We start from the raw sequence: 22,622 nt of genomic DNA, 5'->3' as shown, positions 1-22,622 counted from the left end.
ACACCCCTAACTAAATTTATATTAAATTAATCTAATTAATTTATAAACTAAAATATTCCTATTTAAATCTAAATACTTACCTATAAAATAAACCCTAAGATAGCTACAATATAATTAATAATTACATTATAGCTATGTTAGGGTTAATATTTATTTTACAGGTAAATAGTTAATTATTTTAACTAGGTATAATAGATATTAAATAGTTATTAACTATTTAATATCTACCTAGTTAAAATAATTACCCAATTACCTGTAAAATAAATCCTAACCTAAGTTACAAATACACCTACACTATCAATAAATTTAATAAACTACAAACATCTATCTAAAAATACAATTAAATTAACTAAACTAAATTACAAAAAAAAAACAAACACTAAATTACAAAAAATAAAAAAAAGATTACAAGATTTTTAAGCTAATTACACCTATTCTAAGCCCCCTAATAAAATAATAAACCCCCAAAATAACAAAAATTCCCTGCCCTATTCTAAATTCAACAAATTTCAAAGCTCTTTACCTTACCAGCCCTTAAAAGGGCCTTTTGTGGGGCATGCCCCAAAGAATTCAGCTCTTTTGCATTCAACAGATACAATCCCCCCCCCCCATTACAACCCACCACCCACATACCCCTATTCTAAACCCACCCAAACCCCCCTTAAAAAAGCCTAACACTACCCCCCTGAAGATCTCCCTACCTTGTCTTCACCACACCGGGCCGAACTCCTGATCCGATCCGGGCGATGTCGTCCTCCAAGCGGCAAAGAAGAATTCTTCCTCCGGCGATGTCATCCTCCAAGCGGCAAAGAAGAATTCTTCCTCCGGCGACGTCTTCCTCCAAGCGGCAGCAAAGTCTTCATTCTTCCGGCGGCATCTTCAATCTTCTTTCTTCGCTCCGCCGCCGCGGAGCATCCATCCCGGCCGACTGCTAAACTTGGAATGAGGTACCTTTAAATGACGTCATCCAAGATGGCGTCCGCCGAATTCCGATTGGCTGATAGGATTCTATCAGCCAATCGGAATTAAGTTAAAAAAATCTGATTGGCTGATTGAATCAGCCAATCAGATTCAAGTTCAATCCGATTGGCTGATCCAATCAGCCAATCAGATTGAGCTCGCATTCTATTGGCTGTTCCGATCATTTTATAGGTAAGTATTTAGATTTAAATAGGAATATTTTAGTTTATAAATTAATTAGATTAATTTAATATAAATATAGTTAGGGGTGTTAGGGTTAGATAGAGTTAATATAGTTAATATAAATACTATAGTAACTATATTAACCCTAATATAATTAGGGTTAATATAGTTAATATATATAATGTAATACCTATATTAACTATAATATACTTAGGGTTAATATAGATAATATAGCTGGCGGCAGGGTAGGTAGATTAAATTAGGGGTTAATCATTGTAATAGAGATGGCGGCGGTGTAAGGGGCTTACATTAGGGGTTAATAATTTTAATATAGATGGCGGCGGTGTTAGGGGCTCACTTTAGGGGGTTATAGATATAATATAGCTGGCGGCGGGGTACGGGAGCGGCGGTTTAGGGGTTAATAGCTTTTTTATTGTTAGGCTAGTGAGGGGGGATAGCGGATAGAGGGTTAGACAGTGCGGGCTATGTTAGGGAGGCGTGTTAGACAGTGCGGGCTATGTTAGGGAGGCGTGTTAGACAGTGCGGGTGTTTTAAACTTTAGTCAGGTTTTATAGGCGCCGGCAGATTCTAACGTGCCGCAAGTCACTGGCGACGCCAGAAATTTGTACTTGCGCAGATTTCTGGACATCGCTGGTTTGTGAGACTTACGGCACGTTAGCATCTGACGGCGACTTATATGGGATGGCTCGAGTTGCGAGCTGAAACTGCGGGCGACGCCGGTTCCCTCGCTTGCGCCGCAAACTGCGATCGATATCGGATCGCGCCCCAAATTGATAGCCTTAACGCTCCGATTACTAGCCTGGAGGTGTTGAGAACAGTGAAAGACCTTAAGCCTGGTAAAGCAGCAGGCCCTGACGGCTTTCCGGGGGAGTATTACAAGATTTTTCGCAGCACCTTAATTCCACATCTGACCAAATGTTGTAATCATATCCTGGAGGGAAATCCTATTCCGAAAGAACTGTTGCTATTGAAGATTGTGGTGATCCCCAAACCTGAAAGAGACCATAAAAGGTGTCAGAACTATCAACCAATATCATTAATAAGACTTGAAACTTTTTACTAAAGTTTTAGCAAACCGACTTAAGGTGATTCTCCCCGGTCTGATACACCCAGATCAGGTGGGGTGTATTAAAGACAGGGAGGCTCCAGACAATATACGCAGAATCACTAACCTTATTCATCATTTAGAAAGACAGAGGATGCCTTCTCTGCTATTATCGCTGGATGCAAACATACACTTAAATACCTGGGGATTAATCTTCCACAACAGACACAACACCTGTACAAGACATTACAAGATGGAGTAAATACAATTTCTCTTGGTTGGGAAGGCTAGCAGCAGTCAAAATGACTGTTTTGCCCCAATTACTATATTTATTCAGAGCATTGCCAATAGCAATCGTCAAGGCGGACATAGAAAGACTACAGATCTTACAACCTTTATTAGAGGGACAAAATCAGCTAGGATCTCTAAATCTTTAGTACACCGACACAGATCATTGGGAGGGGTAGGGGGCCCGAATTTGATGGACTACTATAGGGCTACCAGAGCAGCGCAGGATGCGATGTTACTGAAAAATACGGAGGAACCCATTTGGATTACTTTAGAGACAGAACTAGAAGGGAGAGTAGACTTGAACTCCATTCTGTGGGACACGCAACAGACTAGAGCTAGCGAACATTCCCCAGAAACTCACACAGGAGAACTAAGTTATGGATGAGAGTGAGGAAGAGAGAAAATATTCTTCCAAAACACTCCTTGTTGATGCCAATTAGGTACCTATTACAGGGACACACACGTAAACTCCTACAGAAATGGGAAAACAAAGGCCTGTACAGAGTGGCCGACATTCTGCAGAATGGTTCAGTGTTGTCATTCTCCCACTTACAGGAGAGGATTGCACCCCCCAAACTACACTGGTTCATTTATTTATTTTAAGGAAGTCTTCGAGACTTCCTTAAACATGCACCAAGTAAGATGTCCACAGTGCTAGAAATGTCCAGCATCAGTCCCTATGTGGCTATTCAATCCCCCCCAAATGCACCTAAAACACACATAATGCTTACCATGGGAACAGGAACTTGATATAGTAAAAGATATACAAGACTGGCAAACACTACTCCAGTCGGGAGATAAGGGCCTACTAAGCGTTGATCTGAAGGAAAACACATTGAAAATAGCCTTCCGATTGTACTTAACTCCAGTTAGGACTTCTCACATGAATTCTCAGGGTAGCGATTTGTGTTATAGGGGTTGTGGAAAGAGAGGTAGATACAGACACATGTGGTGGGACTGTGAGGTTATCCAAGAAGTGTGGAGAAGACTGTCTTTGTTTATAGGGCAGTTGGTAGATGAGGAGTTTACCCTTTCTATACAACAGGCACTGTTACACGAACACATAGATATTTACCACAGACACCTGAACACTTTCATTAGAATTCTATGTACAATCACTAGAATATGTATTGCGGGATATTGGAAGACAGGGGCTCCGTCATGGACAGAGATATACAATAAAATACAAGTCACATATAACATGTATGAAGAGGCAGCGGGAATCCTAAACAATAGGGAGACAATGCAAAAGGTATGGTTCTACTGGATAGGTAGACAGGAACAAACAACTAGAAATCTAACTTAGATAGAGCCAAGTTCAGGGCAACAGGGTGTGCCGTGGAACAGAAGTCTTTATCTACAAGGTAATATGCTATATATGAAAAGAGTCACTGTTTCTTTTGCTGCTTCCCCCCCTCCTCGCCCTCCCTTTTCTATTTTCTTTTCTATTAATTTGTTATTCTGTTTAGTTTTAAAATTTGTCTAGCTTAGTGTTAGCGCAACTCATTACACAACCTTGTTTTTCTGTTGTGTGTAAACTCTGATAAATATTAAATTGAAGCTGCACTAAGATATGTTAATTTCATACTGGAAACAATAAATATTCATGAAGGCATTTAGACGGGTGCTACAGCTACTGATGCGGATTAAATGCCTTTATTTCAGAAGGAATGAGAATGTAATGCATTTACTTTATTTACATGTTGTAATAATTTTCAATAAAAACTATTTAAACTTAAAAACATTCTCAGAAAACAATAATTCTACTGTTCTACATGTTTAAGAAATCGCCAAGTCATGTAATATTGTAATAATGTTGATATATTCTCTTATTTCAAACCACTCAAGGACTTGTGTGCATACGCATAGACAAGTGTATGTGCATGCACCCTGTACTGTTACATTCATGGAAAAAATGTATGTAAAACTAACCAGAACTTAAAGGGCTATGATACCCAAATGTTGAAACAATTGAAAGTGATGCAGCATAGCTGTAAATAGCTGACTAGAAAATATCACCTGAACATCTCTATGTAAAAAAGAAAGATATTTTACCTCAAAATGTTCTAAGTATTCACACCATATTGTAAAGGACTTTAAGCAGCAAATCAATATGCCTGTCCCGGGACAGGCAAGGGAGTGAGCCTTGTGCACACTCATGTTATTTCCCTATTCAGTTTAAGGAAGTTTACTATGAAATTTCATGAGAGTTAAGTGAAATCTAATGAGATCACAGTAAAAGAGTTCATGACCTCAGCACTGATGCTGCTGATTGGCTGCAGTTCATTTCTTCATTTTTTTTTTTTTTTACCTGCCGCTGGACAGCAGCTAAAGTATAACTGCTTACACAGCACTTACTCTGGTGTGCTGAAGAAATTGTGACGTAAAACATCTTCCTTTTTACATAGAGATGTTCAGGTGATATTTTCCTGTCAGCTTTTTACAGTTATACTGCATCAGTGATTTAGTATATAAGTATTATGTCCCTTTAAGTACAGAAATGTTCGGTATAGGCAAAATCAGCTATTTCAAATGAGAAAATAAAGATGAATGAGCTATTTGTAAACAATTTCATACACTCCAGTAGGTAAAATGGGTAACTGGGAACATATTAAAGGGGAGAAAATATTAGAGTACAATGTCCCTTTAACCAATCATGGGGTCAATCACAATTTATAGACAGTTTGCTTCCGAAATGGCTTTTTGCTTTCCGTTCTAACTGGTCAGGGTGACAATAAAGCAAAGGCAGCGCGGAGCGGAGGTGCGGAGCTGGCTTCCCCGATGCATGGATCCTCAGCGGCGGTTCTCAGTGGCGGTCTTCAGTGGCAGCAGTCCACATCGGTGTGGAGGCTCCTCTTCATGCGATCGTCCATTGCACACTGAAGATTGAAATCAAGGTAACCCATATTTATTGGGTTAACTTAAACTCCTATTGGCTGAAATTTTGAAATCGGCCAATAGGACGAGAACTACTGAAATCTTATTGGCTGATTTGAACAGCCAATAGGATTTCAGTAGCTCTAATCCTATTAGCTGAATTAAAAATTTCAGCCAATAGGAATGCAAGTTACCCCAAATTGAATGCGGTACCTCGCATTCAATTTTCAGTGTACGCCGGAGATTGGATGAAGAGGAGCCTCCACGCCGCTGAGGATCTCTGCAGCTGAAAACCACCGCTGAGTATCCCCGCATCGGGGAAGACCGCTCCGCACCTCCTCTACGCCTTCACTCCGGATGAAGATAGAAGATGATGAAGCCGCCTGGAAGAAGACCTTCACCGCCAGACTTCAGGAATGGTAAATACCTATTTGGGGCTTAGTTTTAGTAATTTTTTTTTTTTTTTTAAGATTAGGGATTTAATTGGCTGTAAAAGAGATGATTGCTCTTTTAAGGGCAGTAAAATAGCTGAATTCCCTTTTAAGGGCATGGCCCATACAAATGTCCCTTTAGGGGCAATGGATAGCTTACATTTTTTGAGTGTTAGCTTTTTTATTTTGGGGGGGTTGGTTGGGTGGGGGGTTTTACTGTTAGGGGGTAATTGGTATTTTTTTAAGTAAAAGAGGTGTTTAACTTAGGGCAATGTCCTACAAAAGGCCCTTTTAAGGGCTATTGGTAGTTTAGTATTAGATTAGGGGGTGTTTTTATTTTGGGGGGATTTTTTTTATTTTTATAGGGGTATTAGTTTAGGTTTAAATTTTATATTTTGGATAGCTTTGTTTATTTTTTCTGTAATTTTACTTTTTTTATTTTTTGTAACTTTAGCTTGGGGGTTTGTATTTTTTAAACATAGACTGCCCTCTGGGCAGGCTTATCGCCTAGTGACATATATAATAGTCATTTCACACCTCTTAAGGTTAGAGTAAAGTTCTTCTCAATTAAACCCTTTGTTCACTTTGTGAGGGAAATACTCATTTACATCTGTGAGATTAACCTATTGCAATCCGAATCTATCCTTATAACTTCAAAACCATCTGAATACCATTTGTATGTAGGCATGATGGGTGTACTGGACATGTTTGCTCAATCACTATATTGTCATGTTTCATATTGAAAATATTGTTGTTTTTTCTCAATATTTACATTTATTGATTTAAAAGGACCATTTTCCGATTTGGCGTGATCTACATCTGAAATCAAGAACAAGACTATGGGTTTCTATTAGAAGGACTTATGATATCTTCTTATACTGAATTGCTCCATACCATTTCTAGTTGTTGGCATCCTGATGTCACTTTTCCTGCAGATCCCGTTACCTGTACAGGATATCACATACTCAATACATATACATATTAACCATATGTTAATGAACATATACATGTAAATGTAAGGTCAGAGGTAACTTTTGTGGATCACAACTGCAGATTTAAGTTGCTAAATGTATTCTTTAAAAATAGTTAGTTTGTATCACTATTGCTCAGATTGTTACTATGTAGAAATAAAAATCGAGAGTATTTAGTGAAATTAGTTTCTTTGTAATTTTGAAAATCTCTGGATAGAGATTAAGTTAGGCAGTAATTAACTAATATAAATCTTACTGCTGAATGACCCGAAGTTCTGGTTCACTGTTAGCAACAGTAGATCATTGCACTGTCTATAATAAAAGTAGTATCACACTGCTGTCAGTCAGCTCTGAATACGGTGTTCTGAGGATTGTCAGGAGTATAGCGATCTCGTGTAGGAAGAGCCACATCTGGATTACTATGGTGTGTACACCGGGTAGCTCTGTTGTCACTTGTGACGTCAGTGCAGGAGAGGAGTGACGGTTGTATACCGAACAACAAGAGGTGGAGCCAAGTTCCATTACTACGGTGTATAGACCAGAAACCGTTCTCTGCTGTGACGTCAGTGTTGGTAAGGTATGGCGGAAGTATACCGATCACCTGGAGGTGGAGGCACAGAACGATCAGGCTTGTATGGCTTGAGGTAATCTGTGGAGTGGTTCATGGTTAAGAAACTCCTTTAGCCCCTTAGGATTGCCTACTGTTGATTCCCGGAGGTAAGTGCTCGTAAATATGACAAGAGAACGGAAGCTAGTGCACTTCCCGGAGGCTGTTAGATCTCTTGCTTTAATCTGTGCCTTTGGTAGGGAAACGCTGCAGCAGCGGACAGACATGTTGAGTTTCAGGTTGGTACAAACAATGATTTCTGGATAAGTTCCGAATACAGGTGAAACACTTAGGAAGCGAAAGACATTTTCCTTCAGTATAAGTATAGTCTGTGAAGACAAATGCACGGCTGGAATAAACAATTTATCTCCAAAAAAGGAACATGAGTTATTCAAGTAGGATTAATTCCAATTTGAGAGCTCAGAAAACCAGTAGTGGCTTGCACCAACAACTTCACAATACTAAGCATCTGACTGAGGGTGTGTCCAATATTTAAAGGGACAGTAGGACGGCCTAAAGATGTTTCAGGATCCTGACAGTAAATGTGTGCCCTGACCACTGCAGACAAACTATACAACAGTGATAAAGCTTTAATGAATCTATACCATGTATGCTACTAACATCTAAAATGTCTCCTCTGGCCATTTCATAGTATCTTGCACACATGCAATACAATAGATTGTTTCATAATAGTCTTGGAATAGTTGCAAATATGTCAAAAAGGACATTTCGGGTTTTTGTCAAGTGCCTTGAGGTATTGACTTTTAAAAGGCAAAACTGGTCTCGAAAAGGTTTTGAAAAGTCTCTTGATAATTGATTTTGGTCACTGAGAACTTTTCTGCCCCAAATTAAAAATAGAGCTTTTTTTCTGTGAGCGAAAAACACGATTGTACTGTAGGTGCGGGGAAAATAGCTTAAAACGTGCTATTGTGATCATATTGTAATAAAAGTGGCCCTTTCAACCAGAAAAAGAGCCAAAATGGCCTCAACCTTGTCATATACCATATACATTTTTTTAACCCTTATAACTTTATTTTATTAATATTTTATGACTTTTTTATTAGATAGTGCATATATGTGGCACGTTAGCTTAGGTGCAATTTTTCAGTATCGCATGCTCTAATGTTAGCACGCCACTTGTAATCTAGCCCTGAATCTTCATTGGTGGTTCAACCATGGCTTGCCAGTGATGTCACCACTGCCTGGATACAGCCAGTTACTGGAGAGCCTAATATTAAAGGGATATTGCATGGCCTTTCCTGATGCTATCTCTGTTCCATTCACTTTGTGTTAATTTAGAAGAAAGGTTGAGAGTCACACAAGCTTAAAAGGGACACTGAACCCAGTTTTTTTCTTTCATGATTCAAATAGAGCATGCAATTTTAAGCAACTTTCTAATTTACTCCTATTATTAATTTTTCTTTGTTCTCTTGCTATCTTTATTTGAAAAAGAAGGAATCTAAGCTATTTTTTGGTTCAGTACACTGGACAGCACTTGTTTATTGGTGGGTGAATTTATCCACCAATCAGCAAGAACAACCCAGGTTGTTCACCAAAAATGGGCCGGCATCTAAACTTACATTCTTGCTTTTTAAATAAAGATACTAAGAGAATGAAGAAAATTTAATAATAGGAGTAAATTAGAAAGTTGATTAAAATTGCATGCTCAATCTGATTCACAAAATAAAAAATTTGGGTTCAGTGTCCCTTTAATTGCAACGTTACTGATTACTAATGTGATTTTATTGTAATAGTGAACAAGATATACAATATTGCTACTCCATAATGAAAGTGAATTATAGAATGATCTTGACAAGCTGCTGTATTACCTGTGTAGAGCCCACTTGATGCTTTGTTACAAGGTTCAATCACAACAATATATATCTGTTTTTATCTTCCAAGTCTTAATATTACATCCACACAACATTACATTATTTATTTTTCTGCTGTTTAAAATATGTTTTAACTACAATTCACAGATTTATCACAGATTTATTATACACTAAATTATATTGTTCAAAATAATATATGATTATTTTACCAAAACATAGCTGAGAAGATAATTAATATATACCACCTCATTGAATATTCTTTAGCAAATTCTTGGTATAAAGGTTAAAAATATGATGTTTTACACTTTCATATAATTGGTCAAAACCAGTCCAAGCTTTTCCAGATTTCTCCCAACCTCAGATTGTTTCCCTTCATTTGCTTCACTAACAACATCAGATAAACCTCCGTCTCAATCACTTGAAGAATCTGAAATGCTGGAGGAAGTGAGCAAACTGAAACCATGATGGAAGAGATATTACATCTTTATAATGGTTAAAACTACCACATAACCAAGACATTTGATCAAAATACAATACTACTAAATGAGGCTTCCTCTGACATGCATAACAGAGGGCATCAAGCGCTGTATTTGGCATAAGCAATACAACGTTTTCATCATAGCCTTACATTCAAACACGGCTAAAGTCATCCTTTGTACCTGGGCCTAACCCTAAGCAAGTTCTTGCCGCTCATCAATGATCTCACACATGCAACCCCTTGTTAAATGCCACCTGGGTCTATTGGACCTACTTGGTCCCATGGTTGAGCCGGCCCTGCTTACTCCTTTCTTACATTTTGTGGTATACATAAAAATTATATACCACATTCATTTTCTATTTTTTTTAATTTTTTTTTGTTTGGTTTGCCTTCATCTTTCTTAATATTTGTTTTCACAGGTAATATGTTTGAACAAATATTTGGTACATTACAACTGTAAAAGCATACAATTCAGATCTCAGTATTACTTGATCCTGTCATAAAAATCTGAAAACATTTCAACATTCATATCTTACACACCCCATATTACTCATTAACGATTGTGAAAGCAGTATTATGATATTATATCATAGGCAGGAATACTAATACAATTTATTTAATGCTTCTAATCAACAGAGTGACAAGAATAATGGCATTTAAATGCTTCAATCCACTACCGGCTACCATAAACATGCTACTTAAATAATGTTATTTTGACATGAATAATAGTACTTAAATGCTGCATTTATTTATAATAACATGCTGATGGCAAAATATAGACAATGGATATGTATTTACTACAGAAAAAAAGATATATTACATTTATTTTTAAGAAAACAACGAAGCCATGGAAATTTAATAAAAATATAAACAAAATAGATACTGTGCAGACTAATATGATTTTTCTGAAGCTTAAAAGACTCTTCTGGTTAAACATTCTTTTATATACTGAGAAGACCTTGGTTAACATGAATTAAAAATGAGACATTCTACAACAGATATCCAGAAAGGTTAATAACGTTCTTCTTGAACTGCACAACCCTTTGAGTGCTAAGCACTTTCCCACCTGGGTGCTAAGCTGTTCGAAGGGTTTTTTACATTTTAATTTTTTGATTTTTTTTTGTTTTTTAACTTTTTTCTTTTTCCAGATCCCCAAGACTTACACAGTTGGAAAAGTTAGGCGATTACCTTTCCATTGGTGGGTCTTGGGGTCTGTAGCTGCTTAGATTCTTGAGATACAGGCTTCTAAGCAGCATGCCCCCTTTTCCTATACTTAACATTGTTATGTTTAAATAAAGTTGAGCGGTGACATCATTGCGTGTGACGTCACCGCACATAACGTCAAGCCCCGGCGATGCCTGTCACTAATACAGGCCCGATTGCCGGGGTAGGAGCGGGTAGGAGCCCCCAGATCTCCCTCAAGGTGGGAGAGTGCTAGCGACAACTCTGAGCTGTCGTTAGCACCTGAGTGGAAAACTCTGCGACAGCTCAGAGCCGTCATTAGCACTGAAAGGGTTAAAGGAAATGTAAGCCAAGTCTGCATGATGTGCTCCAGCAATGGACAAAAAAATGCAATGGTATTCTTTGTTGAACGGATACCTAGGTAGGTGTCTGGAGCACTACATGGTAGGAAATAGTGCTGCCATCTAGTGCTCTTGCAAATGAATAACATTCTTACTGCCATCTAGTGCTCTTGCAAATGAATAACATTCTTGCTGCCATCTAGTGCTCTTGCAAATGAATAACATTCTTACTGCCATCTACTGCTCTTGCAAATGAATAACATTCTTGCTGCCATCTAGTGCTCTTGCAAATGAATAACATTCTTGTTGCCATATAGCGCTCCAGATACCTGCATACTCCTGAGCTTACATCCCTGCTTTTTTTTTTTTATTTATATTTTTATTGAGGGTAATAAAGTATACAACATACAGGTTACTCAATGAAACATATACACATATAACGACTAACATGAATATCTCACAGTATAATGGGCAAACTGGGGAGTAACCACTCAACCACCCTCTATTTTTGTCCCTCCATAATTGCTCAGGCCGCTTTTGGACCCTCGAATACACATCACACTAACTGAGGGGTTTAGCAGGATATAGACCACTTTTGGGCCTATAGATATCTATCACATAGAATACACAGAAGCAATTATACAAGTCGGGCATTACTGGTAATTAGGTAACATTAGGTAGGTATCTAAGGTCACTACACGGAATCACATTAAGCCCTTATAGATATTCAGTTTATGGGGGGACTTAGTTATACAGATCATATAATAACAAAAAATTAAAGTTATATACAAAAGACCAGGACCTCCCCCACCGCTAAAGTGGGATTTAGACAATGCTATCCAGAGGCAAACCCATAGTTAGGTCTATCATTAAATGCTGTGATTCCCCGCACAGAGACAATTCTAGGGCTAAATATTATGCTCATGTAGGTTATCCAGAACTGTCTAGTAATTATTACACACAATTGTGGTGCATTAAACATTGCACAATTACCTATTTAAGACAACAGAAATGATTATAATACTATCATGTGAAAAACATCATACATTCACAAAGTACAGTAGCTAATTTGTTATGATCTGAAAATCCTCACAGGAAGGTCATCCAGGACTGTCTAGTGATCATTACACACAGCCGTGGTGCACTAAACACTTCACATTTAGATATTTGAGGTAATATAAACGATTGTATTACTATCATGTGATAAACATCATACATTCACAAAGTACAGTAACTAATTTGATATGCTCTGAAAATCCTCTCAGGAAACCATTTGAGTGTCAAATAAGTCCAATGTCCTTAAAGTCTTCGCTAGGTGGATATTCAGGCCTAAAGGGCGTCGCTTAGACGTATCTTTAACCATTTTAGGGCAGGTGCAAAGTCTTTACACAGGTACTAATTTAGGGCATATGTTTCAACAAAGAAAGGGGGGGGAAGGGATGGGGGAACGGAGCGAGAAGTCAGAAGTTCCTAGAAGTAACACATTATAGACTCCAAGGGTGCTGGGTTTGTTATCTATCTATTGACACTATATCATTGATTGGATTAACTTACGAACAGTGTATAAATGGATCATCATACAGTTATAAGTTGCCAAATCCAAGCATGGAAAAGCTCTAACACTCAAAGTGATACTACTCAGCACTAATCCACACCTTAATCAGTAAAAAATGCATTAATACTTCACCACACAAGCGGATGAGACAGACCATACATGCAAACCCACATAGTTCCCTATAAAGAATTTGTTATAAATGCAGTATATTACAGCAAACAGCTATAGGCTTATCATGCGTCTCCAGATAAAACAGAACACAGGGTAAGGAAAAAAAGAAAAACAAATACTGTTACATCACAAAAATTTACATTTGTGTAGATACACACAAGAGCCAGAAAAAAGTAAAACATTAGATTTGTGTGCTGTGCGGAGTGTAGCAGTGGGAATCCCCAAGATGTTTGGCAGTCTTGATGGGTGTAGTACACCCAAAATCGCCTCTCCCCAAGCGCTCCCCCTAACCAATACCTGCTTTGATTGACTGCATCAGACTAAACATGGCTCGTAAACCGGAACAGAGATCCAAAGGGGAGGAATGACACATAGCCTGATACTGCCATAGTGACTGGCGGTGTTCCCAGCAAGGAGGCTGTGGTAAGCCTGTAAAGCTGTTGACAATGAAGAGCGTGTTGGGGATGACATGAACACTGCCGCGCCCTGAGGTGCTGGGCTCTATGCGCGGGTGGTCAATCTGTATTCTCTTCCATGTAGACAGTCTGCTTGAAGCAGCAGAGGAAAAGTGAGGCTCCATCTCAAGGCTTGCATCTGCTGTTGTCAATGGCGAGGAGCGCGCCTGGAGAGCTGCAGGCACCTTGTTGCTTTGCGGCTCCCGTATTGCTATGCGCTTCTCTGCAGCATTGTCACCACGTGTACGAGCCGCTTGTATTGTGCCTATAAGGGCATCAAGCCTCTCGCACATCTTCTTCCCATATTCCTCCAGTAAATCCTTGAAACCCATATAAAGCACTTGGCTCCTCATGTTGGGCAGCAGTGCATCCCGACATCCAGTAGACATTATAATACGGCCTGGAAGATTATTAGGTGCTGCTAACTGTTGCCGTGCTTTTCCCCGCTAAGTGTCTGCTGTGCTGTTCTTGTAAGCTTGTGTGCCAGCCTTGTGCAATTTGCAGCTTGATTGCTATTACTGTCCTAGAGAGACAGATATCACAAATATAAAAATTGCTGGGTCTCTGCAGGAGTATAACAGTCTTTTTGAACTTAAAGATGGCGATTTTCCCGCCTCTCCAATCCTGCAGGCTCAGTCTCCTCAGTATATCCCAATAATTTCTACTTTAAATATAAAGCCAGGGAGCAGAGAAAAAAAAAAGAAGCTTATTTTATGTAGGCTAAAGTCTGGAGTGTGCTCTTCCCACTTATGCTGTTATGAATTGTGTAGCTCCTACCTCCGGATCCGATGTAGGCCGCAGCCGCAGTCTTTCCTGATTAGGCTCTGGAAGTGGTTGCACCAAATGTTTTTGTCAGGGCTCTGGGACACAAATCAGGTCCAATATCGTTTGAGCCTGTGTCCTGCTTAAGTTTGCTGCTGTTTGCTGTTATCTGTCGGCAATAATATGAGGTTTGAGAGGGTTTTAATCAATTTTTGTGCTGGAGCTCTATCTGAACACAGCTTCTCTCTATGACGGCTAGCTCCGCCCCCCTACATCCCTGCTTTTCAATAAAAGATACCAAGAATACGAAGAACATTTGACAATAGAAGTCAATTAGAAAGTTGTTAAAAATGTCATGCTCTGTCTGAATCAAGAAATAGTTTTTTTGGACTTTATGTTTCTTTATTGAAGGGACATTGTGAATGTCGTTTTTTTATGTCCCAAAAATTGAAAGACTAATTGATAAACATGTTTATTTTACACTATGGTACCAAATAATTTAAAATGATGTGTTCATCCTAGAGTGTAATTTAAGAAGCAGCGGTCATAAGACCATTGCTACTTAACTTGTCTGCTATCTTTTAGTAAGGCGGTCGGTAATCATCCAGATCTGATCGGGATGATTGACACCCCTGCTAGCTGCCGATTGGCCGCGAATGTGCAGGGGGCAGCATAAGCATTAACAAACATCACAGAAAAAATACTAAGGTGTAGATTTAACAAGCAGCGGATGCTGCTTTCTATGCCCCTGAAGCAGGGGTCAAGTCCTAAAAAATAGTGTGAGAGCTCACCAAGACTTCCACCCCCTCACAATTAATATTGTTTTATACTCCCCCCACACACACTGTATTTATATGGATATAATCTATACACTCTGGTTAATGAAAGCAAATTAAAACCAATGAAGGGCTGAATGGTTGCCTTTGGACCTGAGGTTGGACACCCATGTTACACTTTTACATGGCAGGGGTGACATTTTTATTTGTAATTTAGGATTCAACTGATACTGAATACTAATAAGCCAGACACCCACTTTTTAAACACATGAAGGGGCATTTGTATATAGATGATGTTGAATATTCTAAAAAGCTAAGATCCTTGGTAAAATTTTAGATGTTACTCTCTGGCTCTCAGGATGTGTAAGACGCTGTAATGTAAACATCTGCTGAAATTATCTTGATAAGGTTTATGTACGCACTCATTCTGCAGTAAGAAACAATGATAATGTGATTTAAAGTGAAATTATGGTCACAAGGCCACATGAGTGTAATTTTCTTTTTCCATTAACACGTATAAAAGTAAATGTGAAGCAAGTAACGCTGGCAGCGGAAGCAGGAGGGCACAGTAACATTGAAAGCAAAACAGGTCACCTTGCACTTTGGGATGAAACTGGTAAGGTTAAATCTGCAGCATTATCTTGCACAAGTCAGTATTCTGCAGAGAATCTGGCCTGCAGACCATACAGACACCAACATAGATAAACAGGCAGAACATACTATTGGTGTATAAAATGAAGTAATTGGGCTTATCCTACTGCCAAGATGTTTCACAAACACCTTTAATTGCAAGGACTATTTTTCTTTGTGTGTATTCTTGTTTTTCTCTTGCAAACCTCATCCCAGCTAGCTCTGGAAGAACTAAAAGTAATTCCAAACAGAGAGAAAGCTGGAAGCTGGAAGGACATGGCTCTTCCCTGCTTGATTTGCACATTTTTTCTTTGGTGAAACACTGAACTTTTTTTAAAACAACTTTAAAATAAGTTAATGTCAAGATCCAGGGTGTCCATACTTTGTTTTTAACTCATATGGTGTATAGCCAGCTTAGCATCAGTTCGTCAAACCCTCCTTCCTCCACTCTCGTTTCCAGGGTGGGCTGAGCATGTCTGACAGCAACTTCAGACTCCTCCGTTGTCACAGAGTCTCACCCACTTAAGGTGCAATAGTCAGATTTCTGCTGAGGGGAGCTAAATAACCCCAGAGCAAGCCACACAGAAATGTGTGTAGGATGATCACACAGCAGGACCACTGAAAGGCTTGAATTTAGTGTACTGTAGGAAGTGTTATTGCCCATTACTAGAGGATCTCACTATCCCTCTAACCAGGCTGTGCTCCAGCTCCTCCCACCAGCAGCAGCAGTGTTTACTGAAGCGTTTCTGTTCTCTATCCAGGGGGAACTTAGTTCCACCTGCAAAAATAGTGCAGGAACTCCGTTCCTATGCGTTCCTGCTGGCCTTGATCCCTGGTCTTGAATTTCCGGCTCGCAGAAAACATAATGTAAGAAGCTGCGGTCATAAGACCACTGCTCCTTAACTCGTTTGCTACCTTTTAGAAGGCGGTCTGTAATCATCCCGATCTGATCGGGATGATTGAAACCCCCTGGCAGCTGCCGATTGGCCGCGAATGTGCAGGGGTCAGCATATGCTGTTGGCATTTATCGATGTTGGGCTGACATGATTTGCTATAGAGAATCATTTACCCCGACACTTAGTAAATCTACCCCTAATTCTTTATTTGTTTTGCTAAATAATCAATTACAACAATGGCCATAATGCTATAAGAAATTAATTATATTTAAAAAAGGCCCAGATTACAAGTGGAGTGCTACTGATAGCACAGGGTGCACTATCATATTGCGGGCCTGTGCTAAGAATTACTCACAATCTGATATTACAATTTCATGGTAAAAATGAATTATTAGCACCACCAACATTGTTTTAGCTCATGCTATACTTTCAGTTGATAGCTCGCACACGCTAAACATCACTCAGATTACAAATTATGGGTTGCGCTCAAGGGCTACAATAAAAGAAACATGCATAGTGAGTGTTATTTAGTTCTAAAAAAAAGTTAAAGCTAAATGAAAAGAGCACTCACTCCTTAAAAAATTGAACTTTTAGTTAAAAGACAAAAAAAAAAACTCCAAAGGCAACAGCAAAAGCATCACCCTTCTAAGAACCTTGTCACATACCTCACAACATGTGTGACTAGGTATTATGGACCCAGGAGGTTAAGAGGTGCCAACACTGTTTTGTGCATGGGGCCATGTTGGAAGGGAGTTGGGTCAAAGTTGCATAGTGGGTGGGACTGTGGGCATGTCTGGATGGTTTATGGACATGTCTGGCAGTCTGTGATATATGTTTCAGATGGACATCGGGACACAGCTAAGAATTAGGGACTGTCCTTCTCAAATAGGGACAGTTAGTGGGTCTTATCTATACTATAATCCCGTTTGTAACACGTCTGTCACCGTCGCCAGTTGCGCAATCATCCTCAAAGTAATGCTGGCTGCGCGAGGCAGCCAAAAGAATGTTGGCTGCGCGCGCAGCCAAAAGAATCCACCTGGAGGCACAAAGCTGCATCCAGGTGGATTCTGAAAATGGCAGGGTGGATTTTTTAACCACCTTGCCATTTTCAGAATCCACCTGGATGCAGTGTAGGCAAACAGTAACCCCCCGCAAGAAATAAATAAAAAAGACATAACCGCCTGCACGAAGTATAACAAAAAAACCTAACTGCCCGCACGAAGGATAACAAAAAAAACTAACCACCAGCACAAAGTATTAGCAAACACCTAACCCGCAAACCCCCACATCGCAAAATAATAAAGTAATTAACCCCTAATCCGCAAATAACATAATTAAAATATTAACCCCTAAACTGCCAATCCCCACAACACAATAAACCATATTAACCTATTAACCCCTGAACCGCCATGCCCCCACATTGCAATAAATCTAATTAACCTACTAACCCCTAAACCGCCATGCCCCCACATTGCAATAAATCTAATTAACCTACTAACCCCTAAACTGCCAAACCCCCACATCGCAATAAACCTAATTAACCTATTAACCCCTAATCTGCCAAAACCCCCACAATGCAAATAACTGATTTAATTACTAAGCACCCTAACCTAACACCCCCTAAATTAACCCCAATACTAAGTTACAATTAAAATAATAAAACCTAACATTAAATTACAAAAAAATAATCTAAAATTACAGACAAAAATAAACAAAATTATCAAAAATAAAAAAATTAAACCTAATCCCTATGAAAATAAAAAAGTCCCACCCAAAAAAAAACACCCCATAGACTAAACTACCAATAACCCTTAAAATGGCCTTTTGTAGGGCATTGCCCTAAATTAAACAGCTCTTTTACATTTAAAAAATACTAAGGGGCTGAATTATCAAGCTCCGAATGGAGCTTGCTGCCCCACTAAAAAAACTTAAACTAACCATTGCCCCTAAAAGGGCATATGTATGGGCATTGCCCTTAAAAGGGCATTAAGCTCTTTTATTGCCCTTAAAAGGGCAATCAGCTCTTTTACATCCCATTCAATTCCTAATCTTAAAAATAAAAAAAATAATAAAAAATCCTAAAACTAATTCCCAAATAGTACTCACCGTTCCTAAAGTCCGGCAGAGAACGTCTTCTTCCAGGCGGCTCCACCATCTTCTATCTTCATCCGGAGTGAAGGCGGCACAGAGCGGCGGTGCAGAGTTGGCTTCCCCGATGCACGGATCCTCAGCGGCGGTTCTCAGCGGCGTGGAGGCTCCTCTTCATGCGATCAACCTTCGCACACTGAAGATTTATTGCAAGGTACCCCATATTTATTGGGGTACCATGCATTCCTATTGGCTGAAATTTTGAAATCAGCCAATAGAATGAGAGCTACTGAAATCTTATTGACTGATTTGAACAGCCAATAAGATTTCAGTAGCTCTAATCCTATTGGCTGATTTCAAAATTTCAACCAATAGGAATGCAAGGTACCCTAAATTGAATGCGGTACCATGCATTCAGTCTTCAGTGTACGACGGACATCAGATGAAGAGGAGCCTCCATACCGCAGAGGAACACCACCGCTGAGGACCGCCGCCGCTGAGGATCCAAGCATCGGGGAAGACAGCTCTGCACCTCTGCTCCACGTGGCCTTCGTTCCAGATGAAGACAGAAGATGATGGAGCCATATGGAAGAAGACCTTCTCCACTGGACTTCAGGAACGGTGAGTACCTATTTGGGGCTTAGTCTTAGGCTTTTTTTTTATTTTTTGGGGTGGATTTTTTTTTTAGATTAGGTTGTTTTGGGCTGGAAAAGAGCTGATTGCCCTTTTAAAGGCAGTAAAAGAGCTGAATGCCCTTTTAAGGGCAATGCCCTTATAAATGCCCCTTTAGGAGCAATGGGTAGTTTAGTTTTTTTTAGTGTTATTTTTTTTGGGGGGGGGGTTTGGTGGGTGGGGGGTTTTACTGTTAGGGGGTAGCTTTGTTTATTTTTTTCTGTAATTTTACATTTTTTATTTTGCGTAATTTTAGCTTTGGAGTTTGTAGTTTTTTTTTTAAATAGACTGTCCTCTGGGCAGGCGTATCACCTAGTCATTTAATAAACACGTTTGACATTTTCAAGAGGCAGTGCTGTTTGCTTTGAATTTCTACTAAGCATAGTCAAACCTGCTTTTGTATATGTATTTTTTAAAGACCTACTGTATATACATTGGCTTCTATTTGCTAGTTTTACTCTCTCTACCTTCCAAGATTAAATTTGCCAGCTCTGATCACCCTAAAACAGCTAAGAACAGTGATTTTAATTTGCAAAAATAATAAAAACTGCCATATATGCACATTACATTGCATTTTATAAAAGCTACAGTATAGCAATATTTTTAATATGATTTTCTTTTACTTAAAGTCCCTAAGATCTATCCCCTTGAAAAATTGCACCCAAATATATTCAGTTATTCTGTAAGTGTGTCCAACAATTCCCGATATCAACTCATGGAGCAGAACCCATATACCAGTCTCCCAATGATCTGAAAATGCTGAACTGATTCTCTTCATGTTTTTAGTTTTTGTAGTAAATGCCTGTCTGAAACTAGCTGCCACAATTCATACAATTTTAATTCACCATTCTTGAGATATAAATACTTACAATGATTGTAATTGGTGCTCAATTTGAATGTAAACAATAGTTGCACTACCAAACAGGCATAATACAGGCAAATTCAGTTAATTGTCACTTTTCCACCTTGCTTCTGAGAAGTCTACTGCTAATTGTATTGTGTCTTTTAAAGTACATGAGTCAGTGATAAATTACAATGGCTGCTACAGTTAAAATCACGCATACAAAAAACATAATTTATGTAAGAACTTAACTGATAAATCATTTCTTTCATATTGACAAGACTCCATGAGCTAGTGACGTATGGGATATACAATCCTACCAGGAGGGACAAAGTTTCCCAAACCTCAAAATGCCTATAAATACACACCTCACCGCACCCACAATTCAGTTTAACGAATAGCCAAGTAGTGGGGTGATAAAGAAAGGAGTAAAAAGCATCAACAAAGGAATTTGGAAATAATTGTGCTTTATACAAAAAATCATAACTACCATAAAAAATGGTGGGCCTCATGGACTCTTGCCAATATGAAAGAAATGAATTTATCAGGTAAGTTCTTACATAAATTATGTTTTCTTTCATGTAATTGGCAAGAGTCCATGACCTAGTGACGTATGGGATCGCAATACCCAAGATGTGGAACTCCATGCAAGAGTCACTAGAGAGGGAGGGATAAAAATAAAAGCAGCCATTTTTCGCTGAAAAATTAATCAACAACCCTAAATATAAGTTTATTCTCATGAATGAAAAGAAAAAACTTAAAACATAAGCAGAAGAATCAAACTGAAACAGCTGCCTGAAGAACTTTTCTACCATAAACTGCTTCCGAAGAAGCGAATACATCAAAACGGTAGAATTTAGTAAATATGTGCAAAGAAAACCAGGTTGCGGCTTTGCAAATCTGATCAACTGAAGCTTCATTCTTAAAAGCCCACGAAGTGGAGACTGATCTAATAGAATGAGCTGTAATTCTCTGAGGCGGGGCTTAACCCGACCCCAAATAAGCTGAATGAATCAAAAGCTTTAACCAAGAAGCCAAGGAAACGGCAAAAGCCTTCTGACTTTTCCCAGAACCAGAAAAGATAACAAATAGACTAGAAGTCTTCCTGAAATCTTTAGTAGCTTCAACATAATATTTCAAACTCTTACCACATCCAAAGAATGTAAGGATTTCTCCAAAGAATTCTTAGGATTAGGACACAATGAAAGGACAACAATTTCACTATTAATGTTGTTAGAATTCACAACCTTCACATCCGGAAAACCACCTAATCCTGATGAAAAATCAGAAAAGGAGATTCACAAGAGAGAGCAGATAATTCAGAAACTCTTCTAGCAGAAGAGATGGCCAAAAGGAACAACACTTTCCAAGAAAGTAGTTTAATGTCCAAAGAATGCATAGGCTCAAATGGAGGCGCCTGTAAAGTCTTCAAAACCAAATTAAGACTCCAAGAGAGAATGAATTAATGACAGGCTTGATAAAAACCAAAGCCTGTACAAAACAGTGAATATCAGGAAGCTTAAGCAATCTTTCTGTGAAATAAGACAGAAAGAGCAGAGATTTGTCCCTTCAAGGAAGTTGCAGACAAAACCTTATCCAAACCATCCTGAAGAAACTGCAAAATTCTAGGTATTCTAAAGTAGTGCTCAATATGTAGGGGAATCGGAAAGGCCCCTACGTGATAGGATAAGAGAGCATATCCTGTCAATTGAGCACCACGATAAGGATCGTAATAAAGACCTCCCAGTGCCTAGGCATTTTGCCACTTGTAATAATGCCAATCTTAAAGATTTTAAATTTATGGGTATAGATTTAGTTTCCAAAAATTGGAGAGGAGGGGACCTTCATAATGAAGTCCTAAAAAGAGAAGGGAAGTGGATTTTCCAACTAGGTACCCTGACCCCACAAGGCTTAAATTTAGAATTGGACTTGAACTGTTATTTAAAATATTAACTTCCATCTATAATAGTTAAGCCCCAATCAAATACTGTCCTCCAAAAGCTAAATTTAAGTTAATGTACTGATTTCTTTTTAACATTTTAATGTTTTAATTTCAATCTATTATCAGAATTTGAGGAGTATAAAATAATAATAATAAGTATATTTATTAGGGATGTATATGTGTACACGTATGGACTCATATGTGTATACATATGCAGATATGTGTGTAATTTTAGTAAGACTAATTAATATCACAAACAATTAGTTCCGTTCACTCTATTTATTTATTATGATCTATATAATCTAATAAATTCTACTCTTTTCAGGTTTCTACATGTGGTTTTGACATTGGAAAGGTTTTAAGGTTAAGCTTATAATTAATGCGATCTAACCAATTATCTTTTTTAACATATTGTATTTTCAACGTATTGCATTTTGTCTTTTAACATATCGGTTTTAATACATGTCTTTTATTTATTAATTTATATGTTGTTTTTATATATCTTGCTGCCAGTATTTCTTCTTCTGTTGCAAAAATATACTTTTACAGTTTGCAATATGCATCCTTACTATGTGCTGGACATTATGTAAACATTTTGCAAACTAAGAAAAAATG

This window comes from Bombina bombina, chromosome 8 (genome assembly GCF_027579735.1).
Source record: "Bombina bombina isolate aBomBom1 chromosome 8, aBomBom1.pri, whole genome shotgun sequence".
Classification (NCBI taxonomy): Eukaryota; Metazoa; Chordata; class Amphibia; order Anura; family Bombinatoridae; genus Bombina; species Bombina bombina.
The sequence above is the reverse complement of the archived record's forward strand: the minus strand, read 5'-3'. Positions refer to the sequence as shown.